The sequence below is a fragment of the Mobula birostris genome, chromosome 10 (genome assembly GCF_030028105.1).
Source record: "Mobula birostris isolate sMobBir1 chromosome 10, sMobBir1.hap1, whole genome shotgun sequence".
Classification (NCBI taxonomy): domain Eukaryota; kingdom Metazoa; phylum Chordata; class Chondrichthyes; order Myliobatiformes; family Myliobatidae; genus Mobula; species Mobula birostris.
This window is the reverse complement of record NC_092379.1, coordinates 66706972-66726162: the sequence shown is the minus strand read 5'-3', so window position 1 is coordinate 66726162 and position 19191 is coordinate 66706972. Positions and strand designations below refer to the sequence as shown.

The following is a 19191-nucleotide window of genomic DNA, read 5'->3' as shown; positions in this document are numbered from 1 at the left end:
GTGTAAGTTTATGGAAGTGAGGAGAGAGGCAGGTGATTTCACTGGGCTATGGCTGTATAGTAATGATGGATCAGCAGGATAAGAGGGGAGTCATTGGAAAGGGATACTGCGATTTGAGACAGGTCCAGGAGACTGACAGGTGATAGGTTACACTGCTCTCAGTCACAGAGCGCGATATTATTTGGTACAGCCATTATGGGAGGAGAAGAAACCTGAAGAGAAGGATCTAAATATAGTGGTGGAACAATGAACTGGCACGAAGCTGACAGAATTCACAGGTTTGTGAAGGGGGGGCAGGGTGATAGAGTGACAAGGGATAGATCAGTGCATGAGGACTGGGGATCACCTACAATGTTGCCAGTAATGAGGATGGGAAGGTTTGCAAAGAAAGTAAAGATCATGACAGTTTTAAATCTGTTCTGATCAGTTCATCAGCATGAGATGAATATTTAATATTAAGACACTTCCAGTAACCATGGAAAGGTGATGTCTTCCATCCAGTAACTCACTGGTGATTCTGCTGCTGTTTTGGAGGTTTGGCCTCAATGTGAAGATGTATCCCTTTCACAATGAGATCAATGTGGCAATGTGGTGTAGTCAATATCTGCAGACTCGTGCAGTTACAAGAAGATGCATAGACTTGCCATCTCATTCACTCCAACGTCCGTGACAATAAAATTAATTTACAAACAGCTAACCATTTTAAGCACTTTATTTTTTAAAAGGTCAGAAATTAATCAATGGCAAAAGGTAAAATACTGAAATATGTAGCATACAGCACATTTTATCTAAAGCACATACAAGCACTATAGCAAGCTAATCTGGCAGCAATCTAAAGAGAAAAGAAATTCAAAGCTACTGTCTTGCTTGTAGCAGTTGAGGGAATGAACAGCTTCAGCTTCTGTGCGATTTGGGGACCACTGCTTTGAAGGGGAAACGTTACATTCACAGCAAATCAGTTCATGTACTCTGAGCTGTGAAAGGTGGGGAGGAGTGGTATTAAATAAAGTGCAAGGGTGTAGTCACATTCTAACTCGTCGCAGAAACAATCTTTCTCTCTCTCTCTCTCTCTCTCACACACACACACACACACACACACACACACATACATGTCAGAGATTTCAAATTAATTGGAGCTTCAGATGCACAACAGAAAAGTTCCTCTAGCGCTGGGTATAAAGTGACAGAATGCACCTTAAATGAACAACTGCACATGTCCCCATTTACAGATGCTTATGGTGACCCAGAAAAAAAAACGTCTCTCATCCCTCAGCTGCTACCAAAAAGCAGCCATGGCAACAAAATCAGGCTTCCACCGTGAGAGTGCGTCTGTGTACAGTATTGTAGAACTTGGACCTTTCAGATCAGTGTAACATGATTTGCTTTGTTTTCTGTTTTATTTTGTGTGTTGATGGCTAATTTCTCTTTGTTTTACAGTTTAGAGTATTTCAACAGTAGGATAACATCAGGCTGCTGAGGGTTTGGTTTCAGCCTCTCGAACCGTTCATTACACAGTAAAGCTATGGCAGAACTACAAAGCTTTTCTTAACAGCACAGCGCCGTCATGCTTGTGGATAAGTGTTTATAGCAAAAACCATTCCTCCTTTCCTTTATTTTCCCCCAAACTATTAGCAATGCCAAACTTATTTACCGTAACAAACTTTCCCGTATTTAACACAATCCTTTTTTTATTCAAAATAAGATCTGATTTCTTTTCTTTCAATAACTATGTACATAAGTGCAAAAAAAAGATGTGTCACACACAATCACACACTAACAGGTCAAATCCGTTAAACTGCAGCAATCTCAGATTCTTCACAGTGTACTTTACAACACCTTACCACTCTTTCTAGTTATAAAACCCGGTTCTACCTCAATGTGTTGTAAACCACTTTGACTGAGAAATAAAATGTACAGACACAGATTCAGGTCATGTACGTTTTGAGTGGAACTTTGGGTATTTAAGATAGTCAAAGGATATTTTGCCTGAGTGTGTCTAACTGTACCTTTTTTTAAGTTCATGCCGATGTACATTTTTTTTAAAATTACAAGTGAAAATTCACAAATAATTTATACAAAGGTAGCCATGTTGTAGTTTTGTTGCCATAGCAACAACTCAATATCATAATTAGTTAACAATGAATCTATCATTGTAAGAGTTACATACAAAGTTAATTTTGTACTAAAATGTAAACTACATAAACTAGGTATGTATTGTATTAAACTTTTACCATATCCCAGTGAAGGTTAGCATTAAAATAAATGACTTTTAATGAATTAATAAATGCTTTCAAATACAAATGTTAAAACCAAACTTCTTTTAACAGTCCCTCAGATTTAAATTATTAGTTTCTAACTGACTGCAATTAAAACTAAGCAATCAACATAAAAAGTTGAGAAACTACAGCAATCAGGGTTAGAAAGTGAAATATTTAGATTTGAGTCTTATCACTGATACTATATTGTGTGCTGTTATGTACTTATATTGAGATTATTGGCTCAAACTTCTAAAGATTATATCATTGAAACCACTATAGCATCTAAGGCCTATCACAGGCACGCAGTTTAATTATATCATTATCTTGCTGATCCTTCTGAGAGGAATGGAATTTTTTTCTCCATAGATTTTTCATTCTCAGCATATATTTACTGTGAAACACACAAGAATGAAGTAATTTAGTACTATATAATCCTGTCAGATTCACCAAGAGACGCTGCAAACTACATGAACTAAAATTTCCAAGTAGTTAAAGGAACATATGGCTGTTAACAATGAATTTCCCAATTAATATAACCATTTCAGTGGCTTCAAAGCACTATTCTGATTACTGTCATTAAACTAGCTTTGTGATGCGCTTGTGGTGAAGATTAATATCTTATCCAGCCTATCTAGAAAATTCCCTGTTTCTGTCCTCAACTCTCTTTCTTCCCACTTTTCTTTGTGTGACCCGTTTTATCCAAGACTCAGGATTTCTTGCATATCATTTGCATAAGGCTGAGAGAACTAAAGAAAAGAAGAACAAAACTGGATAATGTGAAAGAGATGGTTTAGTGATAAGGTGACTTAAAATTGAATGGGGACTGAGACTAATGGTAACTGGTACCAGAGAACAGCCCATCCATTTATGTGATACAAAGAAATGATTCCTTGGAGCAGGAACTTTTTATTTAGAGTCACTCTTAGACAATGTGACTATAATGAAGAATGTATATGAGCTAATGACTTTTATAGTCTAGCGACTTCCTTTTAGTTAAATCACTGGAATAACTGATTGCACATTTAATATTGTTTTTCTTAGTAGTGCGGCTTTAAAAGTGGCATTTTTTGCACATTTTCCTTTTTATTTGGCGACACTAGTGACTTGAGCTTATTACGTTCCTTTTAAATCTCTCTTTTGTAATCTGCCGGCGATATTAAAACATCTGTGGCATCTCACTAAACTACTATAAAAATCTCCATGGTACTTATTAATGAAAAGCTCTGACCTTCCTTTTTTGAGAAGTTATTTTAATATCCGAATTTACATTCTCCTGCATTTGGGATGGGGAAGTGGCAGTGTGAATGAAGGTTAGATATTCAGTTCAGAGGATTATTCCTTACATAATATTCATCCAAGAGAAATGGTCGCTGGCAAGACTAGCATTTATTACACAAAGCTAAAGGCCCTTGAGGAAGTGATGTTGATTCACTCATTTGAAATGTCTGTGATAAATCAGTGGGGAGTTTCAGGATTTGTCCCAGTGACAATGTTCAAACCAGGATTGAGTGTGATTGGGAGGGGAACCTGCAGGGGGTGCGTTTGCATTGCTCCAGCTGCCTTTATCGTTCTCAGTTTGATGGTGGATGTCTCAGCCACCGTGAGAGAGTTAATATGTAGGGTGGTGGGTGGAGAGCCAGCAGTCGTTATTGTTGAGCTTCTTGAGTGTGGGAGATTTCCATTAGCCTCCAGACTTATGATCAGTAGTTGGTGGAAAGGCTTTGGAGAGTCAGATGAGGAGTCACTCTGTTTTCTTAGCCATACTTTTTATTTGAGATATCCCCAGTAACGGTGTGCCCTCCCCTCCAGGATGTTGATGGATTGGATTTGGTAATGAGCATTGAATGTCTGGGGAGATAGTTCGATGTTAGACATGCCTAGCACTTGTGTGGTTTGAATGTTACTTGCTGATTATCAACCCAAGCCTGAATTTTCCATTGGAATGAATGGACTTGTTCTAATTATCTACTTCTTAACATTCAAACAGCACCTTCCTCCTCCCTCTATTAACACAGTATTAAAACCACTGGTTTACATTTGCAGTGGAGATCCAAAGTAGGTTTTATACATACCCAGCTTTCACATGGCGTCACCTTGGACATTACACAGTGCAGCAGGATTGTAAGAAGAGCCAAATGGAGGGTGTGTGAATTGCCCCAAGCAGTGTCAGTTTTACCTGACCCTGGATGTGTCCCCTGCCTCACTAGTTCCCAGATCCTTTCGAGTTTTAACCTTGGCCTTTCCCAACAGCTCTCCAATTCACCCTATTAAGGGGGAATTAATGTGGAGCAACCATTATAATTGAAATTCCATTGCTGAGCCAAGTTTATTATTCCTGTGATCCCAACCAATGCTGTCAAAGCATGCGTAGGGCCCAAAGGTGCCAGTGAAAGCTCTTCTCTAGGGTATATCACAGTGAAAAACAACTCCCTTTACCATACCTCAATGGCAAATCACAGAAATGACTGGGCCATGTTATTTTGCCTTAGCTTCAAAGAACCAGCCCTTTTTTAATCATGTCAGCACACAACATTCATTCAGGCTGGTGACACTCACCTGGCTCTCTCTGAGGCACTGGAACACAATGAAAAGGAAGTAGTTCTGACCAGCTATATCATGAGATTATACACAAACACATGCAAGGCTATTCCACAATAGCCAGGCCTATTTTATCACAACAGTTCAGGAGGAAAAACAGGACAAAAATATTTATATTAGGGAGCATGCCGTTAGCAGAAATGCCAGTCTTCACTCTGATGTTGGCTGTTATCATGACTCGCCAACTCTACAGGTTAGCCAGTGCAAATCTGCCACTTCAATATTAGTGGAATTGTTTTGTAATATGTTCACACAGATAGTAATAATATAAGTTGTTGTAAGATTTTCAATGAAATATTTATACGGTTGAGCACTGTGCAATGTCCCTGATCATAACTAGCTAATGTGTAGTTGTGAAGCATGCATATTTATACTGAAAATATTGCTATACAAAACATGTCCATTAAATTTGCCTGTACTACAAGTTTATAAAATTTGATGTCACACAGACAAGGCATAATTGGAAAGAGGATACACAGGTAACGGCCCGCTGACTCAACTAGTTTGATTATTTTTGTCCTGTTTCTCAATGACATTCATTTTTTCTTTGTTAAAAGGAAACATGATCAAATAGGAGGCTATTGAGGAATATGTTTCATGAAAGACATTTCCTTAAAAACAAAACTATTTTTTTTATTCTGATGTAAACTTAACATTTAGTTAAGATAACACTCTTACATAAAAATTGAGACAGATAACCAATTTCCATTAATATACATTAAACCAACAGTCTTCATACGTTGAAAATGCTTTTCACTATTAACATGAATTGATTATAAATGTGTTACAGCAATGAGATATAAGAAGTAGTATACCTCATTTAATTACTACACATACGTAGTGTCTAACAGGAGTAAGTAAATATACTTGACATTTTTATAGTGCTTTTTGTTTTTCTTCTTGACATTCCCATCATTTTGGTTTTGGTTAGCATGTAGGCTGTGGTAGGCTTACTGTAGAGATGGTAGGCGGGAAGTGATGGGAGTATGTACAGAAAGGCCATGTGCAGCTCCCCAAGGAGATGTTCTGGTACTCCACCAGATTGCTGTTCAGTATTTCAGCCTGACGTCCTGTAGTACAAGTGAGAGGAAGAAGCAGGGTCAGACAGTACGGAGCAGATGTCCACACAGACGTCTTAATATATTATTCAACCTTCCTGTCTAACATTTTTCAACCCTGATACATCACACTGTAAATTACGTAATCTTTCACAAGCACGTTAATTAATAACTTACCATTACCTCAACTCAGAGATTCACAGTTACATCTTACCAATGCAGGAAACAGCTGAGTCATCTGATTTTAGTAGGTTTGGGGAGCATTACTTTAATTAACAATAACAGCGGGGCTTAGTTTAGTTTGCATATATTAGGTATATAGTGGTTGTACCAGAAGGTGGGAATGTGGAATTAGACTACGCATACTTGGCTCCAGTAGAAAAGAGGGCAGGGAGCAGAGATATAATTTCCCCAGCTGAGTTGGGATGATGTGGTCAGCAGGTCTGACAAGCAGAGGCAATGTAAGGGAAAACTCAGCAGGTGTCTATCCAAGGCCAAGTGCCACGTACCTGGGTACAGAGTCCATGTAAAAGAGCTCAATGACCCAGACCAAGGTCAAGGGATTGTATCTTCATAGAGGGCATGTCACTACCCACAGAGCTCACACACCATAATGTCCCACAGCCCCTAAACTCAGCAGCCAACACTGAGGGTCACTGGCTGACACTCACATGTTGTACTGTACCACTACTGGCTCATCTCCTCACACTTGCTTTTCACAGCTTGCACACTCTGCACTCAGACTTGTGAGCTGAGGTTGTGCCTTCCCACCACCAGCAACCGCAAGGGTGCGGAGCAGATGTTTCTGCCTCACCTGACTCACTGGGAAGACACATTCCAGCCCTGGCAAAGAACATACCCAGGGGCAGTCATGATTGACTCAAGTCCACACGTCCAATCTCGCTTCTCACATTCCATTTTCTGCTCATCTTATAATCTCTTTTGAAGTTTCAAGATGATACCTTTAAGCTTCAACCCTTTCATCTCACCATAACCTAACTGTGTCTCTTTTAGCCTTTCAATGGCCCAGAAATGTGAGCTGGCCTAGGCATTGCAGCAAAGTCCAGCAGAGTCTCCAAGTACATAGCAGGGCACAATCCATCCCTTCCAGCTGCCAGTCGGGGTTCCCTCGATGATCAGAGAGGTGGAAGAGTGGCCTGGGCCCTTGCACCACATCGAGGGCAGTGTGGCACCAAGTGTGGGTCATACGGAGCCCATTCTGCTCAACGCTGAAGTGCTGAGCAAGAAGTGTGAAGACAGCCATATACAGTGGTGGTGTCAACCTCTGCAGTCATGTCAGCAGAGAATGTGAATGTTGCAGTGACAGCTCACCCTGTTGATCTACACTCAGTGGCCACTTTTCTTTTAAACGTACAACTGTAGACCTGCTCATTAATGCAAATATCTAATCAGCCAATCACACAGCAACAGCTCAATGCATAAAAACATACAGACATGGTCAAGAGGTTCAGTTGTTGTTGAGACCAAACACCAGAATGAGGAAGAAATGTGATCTAAGTGACTTTGACCATGGAATGATTGTTGCTGCCAGATGGAGTGGTTTGACTATCTCAGGGACTGCTAATCCCCTGGGATTTACACGCACGGCAGTTTCTAGAGATAACAGAGAACAGTGCAAAAAAACAAAAAAAAATCCAGTGAGTGGCAGTTCTGTGGATGAAAATGTGAGCGGTCAAGGGGAATGGCCAGACTGGTTTAAGCTAGCGCAGTAACTCAAATAACCACATGTTACAACAGTGGTGTGCAGAAGAGTATCTCTGAATGCACAAAACGTGGATGGGCGACAGCAGCAGAAGACCAGAAAAATACACTCAGTGGCCATTTCCTTAGGTAAAGGAGGTAAGTGGCCAGTGAGTGTCTAGTTCTGGGCAAAGCACTGAATAAAAAGGCCAGTTGGTACTCCCCTAATTAGTTTTTTTCTGGAGCACCCTCGCTTTAAGAAACTAAGGGATAAGTGGTGGAAAGAGTGAGCAGCTTCAAGTTCCTGGTGACAAGATCTCCAATGATCTGTCTTGGGCCCACAAAGAAAGTAATGCCAGCAGCTCTGCATTGTTAGGAGGTTGAGGAGATTTGGTGTGACTCTTGCAAGTCTGTATTGATGTGCAGTAGAGAATATTTTCACTGGTTGCATCACGGCCTGGTTTGGAGGATCCAACACACAGGACTGCATCTCAGGCATAGCTCTCCCCACCACTGAGGACACCCTTTAAGAGACGGCACTTCAAAAGTATGGCATTGATCGTTAAGGACCCTTACCATCCGGGACATCCCTCTTCACATTGCTACCATCAGGGAGGAGATATAGTTCAAAATTCAAAGTAAATTTATTATCAAAGTACATATGTGTCACCATATACAATCCTAAGATTCATTTTCTTGTGGGCATACTCACTCAATAAATCTATAATAAAATAGTAACCATAATAAAATCAATGAAAGACCGCACCAACTTGGGTGTTCAACCAGTATGCAAAAGACAACAAACTGTGGAAATACAAAAAAAAAGGAATAATATTAATAAATAAATAAGCAATAAATATCAGGAACATGAGATAAAGGGTCCTTGAATGTGAACATTTCAATGATGGGGCAAATGAAGCTGAATGAACCTCTCCTCTTTGGTTCAGGAGCCTGATGGCTGAGGGATAATCACTGTTCCTGAACCTGGTGCTGTGTGTCTTGAGGCTCCTTCCTGTACCTTCTACAGCACACACCAAATGCTGGAGGAACTCAGCAGGTCAGGCAGCATCTATGGAAATGAATAAACAGTCCATGCTTTGGGTTGAGACCCTTCATCAGGACTGGAAAGAAAGGGGGAAGATGTCAAAATAAGAAGGGGAGGGGAAGGAGAATAGCTAGAGGTGATAGGTATAGCCAGCTGGGTAGGAAAGGTAAAGGGCAGGAGAGGAAGGAATCTGATAGGAAAGGAAAGTGGAACATGGAGAAAGGGAAGGAGGAGGGGACGGGGGGGGGTGATAGGCAAGTGAGAAGAGGAAAGAGGTCAGAGTGGGAAGAAGAGGGAAGGGGGGAGGGAATTTTTTTATTGGAAGGAGAAATTAATATTCAAGTCATCAAGATGGAGGCTATGCAGACAGAATGTAAGGTGTTGCTCCTCCACTCTGAGGGCGGCTTCATTGTGGCACAAAAGGAGGCCAAGAACCAACATGTCAGAATGGGAATGGGAATCGGAACTAAAATGTTTGGTCACTGGGAAGTTCTGCTTTCGGTAGTTGGAAAGGAGGTGCTCGACCAAATAGTCCCCCAATTTACTGCGATATCATCAGAGCACCAGACAAAATAGGTGACCCCAGCAGATTCACAGGTGAAGTGTTGCCCCAGCAGATTGTACTTTCTTCCTGATGGCAGCAGTAAGAAGACAACGTGACCTGGGCGGTGGGGGTCCCCGATGAAGGATGCTGCTTTCCTGTGACAACATTCGATATAGGTGTGATCAATGGTGGGGAGCACTTTACCCTTGAAGGACTGGGCCATATCCACTACTTTCTGTAGGATTTTCCGTTTGAAGGCATTGGTGTTTCCATCCCAGGCTGTGACGCAGCCGGTCAATATACTCCCCACTACACATCTATAGAAGTTTGTGAAAGCTTTAGATATCATGCTGAATCTTTGCAAACTCCTAAGGAAGTAGTGGCTCTGCCGTGCTTTCTTTATAAGTGCACTTATGTGTTGGGCCCAGAACGGATCCTCTGAAATAATAGTAGCCTAAAGATCATAGGACATGCATGGTAAACGGTAGGGCATTGAAGAATGCTGCAGAACAGAGGGATCTAGGAATAATGGTGTATAGTTCCCTGAAGGTGGAATCTCATGTGGATAGGATAGTGAAGAAAGCTTTTGGTATGCTGGCCTTTATAAATCAGAGCATTGAGTATAGGAGTTGGGATGTAATGTTGAAATTGTGCAAGGCATTGGTAAGGCCAAATCTGTAGTATTGTGTACAGATCTGGTCACTGAGTTATAGGAAAGATGTCAACAAAATTGCGAGAGTACAGAGAAGATTTACCAGAATGTTACCTAGGTTTCATCTCCTAAGTTACAGAGAAAGGTTGAACAAGTTGGGTCTTTATTCTTTGGAGCGTAGAAAGTTGAGGGGGAACTTGATAGAGGTATCTAAAATAATGAGGGGGATAGATAGAGTTGACGTGGATAGGCTTTTTCCATTGAGAGTGGGGGAGATTCAAACAAGAGGACATGAGTTGAGAGTTAAAGGGCAAAAGTTTAGGGGTAACATGAGGGGGAACTTCTTTACTCAGAGAGTGGTAGCTGTGTGGAACGAGCTTCCAGCAAAAATGGTTGAGGCAGGTTCGTTGTTGTCATTTAAAGTTAAATTGGATAGATATATGGACAGGAAAGGAATGGGAGGGTTATGGGCTGAGTGCTGGTCGGTGGAACTAGGTGAGAGTAAGAGTTTGGCACGGACTAGAAGAGCCAAGATGGCCTTTTTCTGTGCTGTAATTGTTATATGGTTATATGGCTATATCAATACTCAGAGATTCAGGAACAGCTTCTTCCCTTTTGCTATCAATTTGCTGAATCCGCATGGACCTATGGACACTACCTTAATATTGCTTGTTCTGCACCATTAATTTATAGTGATTTTTATGTCTTTGCGCTGTATTGCTGCCACAAACAACAAATTTCACATCAATATAAGACAGTGATAATAAACTTTATTCTGGTACCTGCACTGAACTTTCTCTTTAACTCTACATTCTACATACTGTTTTTTTTAACACAACGCACCCAAGTATGGAACGAACTGTCTGGATGGCAGGCAAATTAAAACTTTTCAATATTTCTTGGTACGTGACAATGATGAACTAATCCAATTCAATCTGTGTTGAACACAACCACTGAATTCAGACATAACGTGCTGGCAATAATGTGAGCTTTCACTGTGTATTCTGGGTCGGTGAGAGCATCACAGGCACAAGGCCCCTTCCCAACTATTGTGGCCAGCACAGCTCATGCTACAATTGTGCATCGCATTTCAATTTGGATACAAACTCACACCCCAAACAACGCCCACAGGAGATCCAAACAATGTTATCCTTATAGAGTTATACAGTATGGAAAAAAGGCCCTTTGGACAAACCAACGTGCTTAACAGTCCCATTTGTCTATACTTGGCCCACATCCCTCACAACTTTTATTATCTATGTATCCGTCTATATGTCCTTGAAATATTGTAACTGCACCACTTCCTCGGGCAATTTGCTTCAGATATGCACAACCTTTTGTGTCAAAATTTGCTCCTCAGGTTTCTCTTAAATCTTTCCCGTCATTTTAAATCTATTCCCTCTAATTTTGGACTTCCCTACCTGTGTAAAGACTGTGACCATTCACCTTAACACCTATCATGATTTTATAAACCTCTATAAAGGTCCATCTCAACTCACTTCATTCCAGAAAAAAATGTCCCAGCCAATCCAGCCTCCCCTGAAAGTCAAACATATTGTCTTCAGTTAAAACCTTTTAAAAAAATATTTATTTATTGAGATACAGGGCAGAATAGCCCCTCTGGCCCTTCGAGCTGCACCACACAGCAAACCCTGATTTAACCCTAGCCTGACCACGGGACAATTTAAATTAACCTACCAACCAGTACGTCTTTAGACTGTGGGAGAAAACTGGAGCACTTGAAGGAAAACCACGACCCATGTGGTCACGGAGGGAATTTTCCTGTAAACTCCTTGCAGACAGTGGCAGGAATTGAAGCTAGGTCGCTGGTACTGTAAAGCGTTGCGCTAACCTCTATGCTATCGAGCCGCCCTGTGCCTTGAACACTTTTCCCAATGCCTCTGCATTGTGATTTCACCCAAGTAGTAAAGATATCTCTGGGTCACTTTCAGTGTAATGAGAGTGTGTGGATTTTTTTTCACCATGAATGCAAAGGAAATATTAAACTTTTGAAATTTGGGTGTTCGGTTCCTATTTCCTACTTCCTACTGCCTTTTAATCCATCATTGGATTAGCGTTGGAAAACATTGGTACAACTGTAGAAGGCATTGGTGAGACCACACCAGGAATAATGTATGCAGTTCTGGTGGCCACACATTGTGATTAAGCTGGAGAGCACAGAGAAAAGATTTACTAGGACGTTGCTGGGACTTGAGATATAATGAGAGACTGCCTACGTTGGGGTGTTATTCCCTGGAGCATAGGAGACTGAGAGGTATATAATCCTGAGGGGCATAGAGAGTTGAATGGTCACAATCTTTTTCCCAGTGTAATGGAGTATAAACATAGTTTAAGGTGTGAAGGGAAAGATCTAAAGGGGATGTGAAGGACAAACTTTTCACACAGAGTGTGGTGGGTATATGGATCGAGCTGACAGAAGTAGTAGTAAAGTTGGGTACAATTCTAATGTTTAAAACATGTTTGGACATGTATATGGGTAGGAAAAGTTTTGATGGATATGGGTCAAATCATAGATAGGCATCTTGTCGGTATAGACAAGTTGGGTTGAAGGGACAGCTTCTGTGGAGCAGAACTCTATGAATCTGCTTACTGTGTTGTGGATATTGTCATGTACCATGTCAAGACTGATGTTGTGTGAGTATTGTTGCTCACAGATATTATCTCAGGAACTGCCATCATATCAGCATAAATCTTCTGGAGGAAAGATCACAGATGAAGACGTCTGAGCCAGGACATTAGCCTGACTAGGCCCCTGGAAGCTGAGATGATTGATGGCCAATAACTGCAACACCATCCTTGATGCTAGACATGGCTCCAGCTAGTGGAAGGGTTCTCCCTTCCTTCCTACTGACAACAACTGAAGTGACATCTGATCAAGAACTGCCTCCCTTAGCTCACGAATGGATTTCAGCTTAATTGTACTTGATTGGGAACAAATCATACTGGGGTCTGATAACCAATCGTTCTGGCAATACCCAGACCGAGCCTCAGAGAGCAAAAGTATTGGTGGGAAGGCGCCAATGAGTGAACCTTCCATCATTTTACAGAATAAAGCTTAAAGGCTATTCACACAGGACTAGACTAGGATATGGACCAAATGCAGGCAAATGGGTTTCACGTTCAGTAGATAGGCAAAAAGGTTAGCATAGGCCTGTTTCTGTACTGTATGAGATGATGACCATGAGATAAACTACAGTATGTTGCTAGACTAGCCCGTGTCAGAGACATCAATGTCCACAACAGCAAATTAATAAACACACATAAAAGTTGCTGGTGAATGCAGCAGGCCAGGCAGCATCTCTAGGAAGAGGTATAGTCAACGTTTCGGGCTGAGACCCTTCGTCCTGACGTCCGAAACGTCGACTGTACCTCTTCCTAGAGATGCTGCCTGGCCTGCTGCGTTCACCAGCAACTTTTATGTGCTGCTTGAAATTCCAGCATCTGCAGAATTCCTCGTACTTGCATTAGCAAATTAATAGAGGTGGAATTGATTTGACATTTTCTCTTCTGAGAACAAAAAATGTTAAATCACAGTCAAAAATCATCTCACTCAGAAGAGTGCTTCAAGTAAAGAAGCATATAATCTCCAAACAATCTGGACTGTCCAACTTCAGTCCTACATTATGTAGACAGCAATGAACCTGCTCCGTGCATAACATTACCAAAGATGGATATATGGAATGAGCTCCAGAGAATCAGAATGAAAATCAGAATCAGAATCAGTTTTAGTATCACTGGCATATTGTATGTTGTGAAATTTGTTGTTTTGCGGCCGCAGTCCATTGTAATGCATAGTAATAAAAGCTATAATTTACAATAGGAAGAAAAAATAACTAAATTAAATAAGGAGTGCAAAAATAGTGAGGTAGTAGCGTACATCGGTTCATTGTCCATTCACAAATATGATGATGGAGTGGATGAAGCTGTTTCTGAAATATCTTTTGAAGATGTCCTCAATGTTACTGCCCATGATGGAGCTGGCTGAGTTTACAACTTTTTGCAGTTTTTTCCAATCCTGTGCCGTGGCCCCTCCCCCGTACCAGATGGCAGTGAAACCAGTTAGAATGCTCTCCACGGAAATTTGCGAGAATCTTTGGTACATCCCAAATCTCCTCAAACTACTAATGAAATATAGCCACTGCCATGCCCCTTTTGTAATTACGTCAATATGTAGGACCCAGGTTAGGTCCTCAGAGATGCTGACAGCCAGGAACTTGAAACTGCTCACCCTTTCCACTGCTGATGCCTCGATGAGGACTAGTGTGTGTTCCCTCAACTTACCCTCCCTGAAGTCCACAGTCAATTACTTGGTCTTTCTAAGGTTGAGTTCAAGGCTGCTGTTGCAACATCATTAAATCAGCCGATCTAGCTCACTCCTGTATTCCTCCTTGGCACCATCTGAAATTCTGTTGCACTGTTGGCAAACTTATAGATGACATTTGAGTGTGCCTAGCTTTGAAGTAGGTGGGAACCGCTGACTGCAGCAATGAGACATCGAAGATGTCCTTAAGCACAGCTGCCAGTTACTTGGCACATGTTTTCAGAGTCCTACCAAGTACACCACCAGGGCCTGATGCCTTGCGAGAGTTTACCCTCTTGAAAGATGTTCTGACATTGGCCTCCGAGACACAGGGTCCCCAGATGCTACAGCAAAGCACACAGCTGTAGCTGTATTCTCCCTTTCAAAGTGCGGATAAAAGGCATTTAACTCATCTGGGAGAGAAGCATCACAGCCATTCATCATGTTAGGCTTCACCTTGTAGGAAGTAGTGGCTTATAAACCCTGCCAGAGCTGATGTGCATCCAATTCCACTTCTAATCTCAATCAGAATTGTGTTTTTCACTCTTAAAATAGCCTTCCGTAGGTCGTACCTGGATTCCTTTTAGAGTTCTGGATCACCGGCCTTGAGTGCCATGGATCTAGCCCTCAGCAGACTACAAAACTCCTAGTTCAGCCATAGATTTTGGTTTGGTTATGTCCAGTATGTTCTTGAGGCCACACACTCATCTACACTGGGTCTTGATGAAGTTGGTGACAACAGTGGCATATTCATTCAGATTCAAAGGTGAGTTCCTGGATATCATCCAGTCCACCGACTCAAGGCCGTCCTGTAGGCGTTCCTCTGCCTCCCTTCTTGGTCCATCACATACCTTCTTGGTGCTGCGGTCTTTAGTCTCCACCTGTATGCTGGGAATAGAAGTAGAGCCAGGTGATTGGACTTTCCCAAGTGTGCGATAGCACGGTCAGCATTCTTGATGGTGGTATGACAGTGGTCAGGTGTGTTGGCTCCTCTGATTCTACAGGTGATATGTTGGTGGTAGTTGTTCAGAGACCTCTTCCAGCTGGCCTGGTTGAAATCCCCCGCAATGACAGGGTTGAATGGTACAGGTGGGTACAAATATATTTAAAAGATATTTGGACATACACATGAATAAGAAATGTTTAAAAGAATATGGGACAAATGCAAGCAACTGGGACTAGCTCAGGAAGAGATGCTAGTTACCATCGATGAGTTAGAAGAATTATATGACTCTATGACTCCAGATACAGAGAGATTTTCTGTGTGGCTAGCTAAATGCAGGTTCTATGAACACACCCAACAGCATAGATGAGTAGAAAGTACATGAAAAAATACATGGATTTGATCTGGCAGTCACTATAGTGACATGGTTGCAAGGTGACCAAATGTGAGTACTAAATATACAGGGCATCTGATATTTTGGAAAGAGATGAAGAAAGGAACAGGAGGCCAGCTCGTTTTGTTAATGAAGGATGGATGTTACTGTAGTGATGAAAAAATATATTGGCTTAGAAAGTAAAGATGTAGAAGCAATTTGTGGGGAGAGAAGAATGTGCTCTTTAATGAAAAAATGGCCTATACTGTGGCTAAATTTGCCAAAGGTACAAAGGTAAATTGGTTAGCAATCTGTGAGGAAGATATAAAGGGTTTGCATGGGGATATCAACTGATTAATTGAGTGGACAACTAATTGGCAGATGAGTATAAAGCGGGAACATGTAAGGTTTTCCTCTTTAGAAAAGTTAAAAAATCAAATAGAGAAAGTTTACAAATGATTGCAGCTGAACACCAACCTGGAGGATCATAACATATGAAAACAAAGAAATTAAATTGCAAGTGCAACAAATAACTTAGAAAACTTATGCGTCTTGATTAGAAGGAGTATAGAAGGGAAGGTTAGATGCAAATTTACTGGCCACTCATAGTGTCACAGAGTTATACAGCACAGAAACTGGCCCTTTATTCCAACTTGTCCAAGGCATCAACACCTGGGGTGCTCTGTATAGTTTTGGCTTCCACATTTTCCTGGAATGAGAGGGTTGATGTATGAAGAGAGTTTAGGCAGGAATTTTGAAGAATGAGAGATGATGTTATTGAATCATATAAAATTCTGGGAAGAATTGAGAGAGTGGATGCTGAGTGAATATTTCCTCAACAGAGATATCTAGAACCAGAGGGAGCGTCACAGAATCAGGGATCTCCCATTTCAGATGGAGGTGAGGAAGAATTTGTTCTCTCAAAGAGTTGTAAAGTATAGGAATTCTCTTCCCCACCATGTTCTTGAGGAAGAGACTGACAAGACATTTGAACCACAAGGTAGTTTAGGTGTATGAGAAGGATGCAGGAGAGAGATGTTGAGGCCAACCCTGGATAAGGCACGGGAGTGCAATTGACCTGCTCCTGCCCCTGCTCCTATATTCCAGTGTTACATAAATCATACTCCTGTACCCATCCAATCCTGTTTAAGAAAAAATCCGAATGATTCATTATTCCATGTCCCCTTCATCTACATCATAAAGGCTCTCTTTTCCCCAGGTAGAACCGTCAAATACTACAGGACATGCATTTAAAGTGAGAAGGGGAGAATTTCAAGGAGATGTTGCGGGGCAGGGTTTTGTTTTTACACAGAGACTGGTAGGTGCCTGGAATAGGCTGCCAGGGGTAGTGGCAAGAGAAGATACAATGGTAGCACTTAAGAAGCTTTTAGATTGATACATTAATATGCAGAGAACGGAGGGATACAAATCATGTGAGGCGAAGCAATTTAATTTAATTCAACATTGCATTCACGGTGAGGCAAAGGGCTTGTTCCTGTGCTGTTTCGTGATCTATCTCAAAAATGTTCAGCTTGCTAGGTTGATTGCTCACTGTAGAATGCTCCTGCTGAGTAAAGACGGAGTTCAGAATCAGAATCAGTATTAAAATCTGGTTTATTATCACTGGCATACGTTGTGAAATTTGTTGTTTTGCGGCAGCAGTACCTTGCAATACATAATAATAAAAACTATAAATTACAATAAGCTGTACTGTATATATTTAAAAATAAATAACTAGTGCAAGAAGTAGTGCATGAAGTGTTCATGGGTTCTTTGTCCATTCAGAAATCTGATGGCAGAGGGGAGAAGCTCTTTCTGAAACACTGAGTGAGTAGACCTATTGTGGCGATAGGAAAATTGCAGTGGGTCCAGGTCCTTGTTTAGGCAGGAGTTGATTCTGGCCATGATCAACCTCTCAAAGCATTTCATCACAGTTGATGTGAATGCCACTGGGTGACAGTTGTTGAGGCAGCTCACCCTGCTCTTGGACACTGGTATGATTGTCGGCCTTTTGGAGCAAGTGGGAACCTCCGACTGCAGCAGTGAAAGTCTGAAGATGTCCTTGAACATTCCTGCCAGTTGGTTGGCACAGGTTTTCAGAACCCTACCAGGTACACCATCAGGGCCTGATGGTTCACCCTCTTGAAAGATATTCTGTCCTTGGCCTCTGAGACAGAGGTCACAGTGTCACTAGGTGCTGCAGGTATTTGGGTAGGTGTAGTTTTAGTCTCCCTTTCAAAGTGTGCATAAGATGCACTAAGCTCACCTGGGAGAGAAGCATCACAGCCATTCATCATGTTAGGATTCATCTTGTAGGAAGTAATGGCCTACAAACCCTGCCAGAGCTGATGTGCATTCGATTCAGTCTCTAACCTCAATCATAATTGTGTTTTTCACTCTTAAAATAGCTTTCTGTAGGCCGCACATGTATTTCTTATGTAGTTCCGGATCACTGATCTTGAGTGCTGCAAATCTAGCCCTCAGCAGACTATGAATATCCTGGATCATTCACGACTTTTGGTTTGGTATGTCCAGTATGTTCTCAAAGGCACACGCTCATCCACACAGGTCTTAATGAAGGTGGTGTATTCATTCAGGTTCAAGGCTGAATCCCTGAATATTGTCCAATCCACCAACTCAAAGCAGATGCTCCTCTGCCTCCTCTGACTGTACCTTCTTGGTCCTCAACATTGGTGCTGCGGCCTTTAGTTGCCACCTGTACACCGGGGACAGAAGTGATCGAACTTTCCAAAGTGTGGGTGTGGTTCAGCATTCTTGATGGTGGTAAACAGGGGAAGTGTGTTGGCCCCTCTGGTTCTGCAGGTGCTATGTTGGGGGTAGTTGTTTCAAGAGTTCTTCAAGCTGACCTGGTTGAAGTCTCCGCAATGATAGGAAAGGCATCAGGGTGCACAGTTTCGTGCCAGCTGATTGCAGTGCTCAACTCCTCCAGTGCCTGCCTGATGTTGACCTGAAGTGGAATGTACACCCCTACCAGGATGATGGCAGGAAGCTCCTTCGGCAGATAAAAGGACAACATTTGATCACGATATGTTCCAGATCGGGTGAGCAAGACAGACAGAACCTGCCACGTTTGTGCACCACAATGAGTTCATCATTCTCCACCTCCTCTGCCTTTAAAAGACTGAGCTGCCCTGTCATTGCAGAGAATGGTGAAGCCATCGGCAGGTGAAGGGAGGGTAAAATGAGCTAGGGTAGGACTTGGGTAAAAATGATTGCTCGATTGTTGGTGTGAGCTCAGCAAACTGAAAGGCCTATTTCAGCACTCCTTCATTTTATGACTCACTTCTTATTGTGCAAAGGAAGATGGTTAACGTTATTCTCCCCTCCCCTCCTGTCTTCTCCTATCATTTTGGATCTCCCCCTTCCCCTCCCACTTTCAAATCTCTTACTATCTCTTCTTTCAGTTAGTCCTGATGAAGGGTCCCGGCCCTTAATGTCGACTGTACCTCTTCCTATAGATGCTGCCTGGCCTGCTGCGTTCCACCAGTATTTTTGTGTGTGTTGCTTGAATTTCTAGCATCTGCAGGTTTCCTCATGTCTGCGTAAAGTTATTCTAGATTCAGCCCCACGACATTACTTCAGGAGTTCAAGGTAACTCCCTGAATTGTAAGCCAGTGTTGTAACACATAGCGAGGCCGAGATCACATTCAAGAAAGTGCTGATGAATTGTAAGTGAT

General features: G+C 41.8%; 1 protein-coding gene across 9 annotated transcripts in view; it reads right to left on the bottom strand.

Moving 5' to 3' along the window:
* Positions 1–703: 703 nt before the first annotated feature.
* The window catches only part of LOC140204079 (muscleblind-like protein 3), a 185493-nt gene continuing 167005 nt past the window's right edge, over positions 704–19191 (bottom strand). For all 9 annotated transcript variants that reach the window (XM_072270397.1, XM_072270395.1, XM_072270389.1 and 6 more), the window contains one exon: positions 704–5926. The gene's annotated coding sequence lies outside the window, so the exon portion shown is untranslated. The remainder of the gene's footprint in view (positions 5927–19191) is intronic.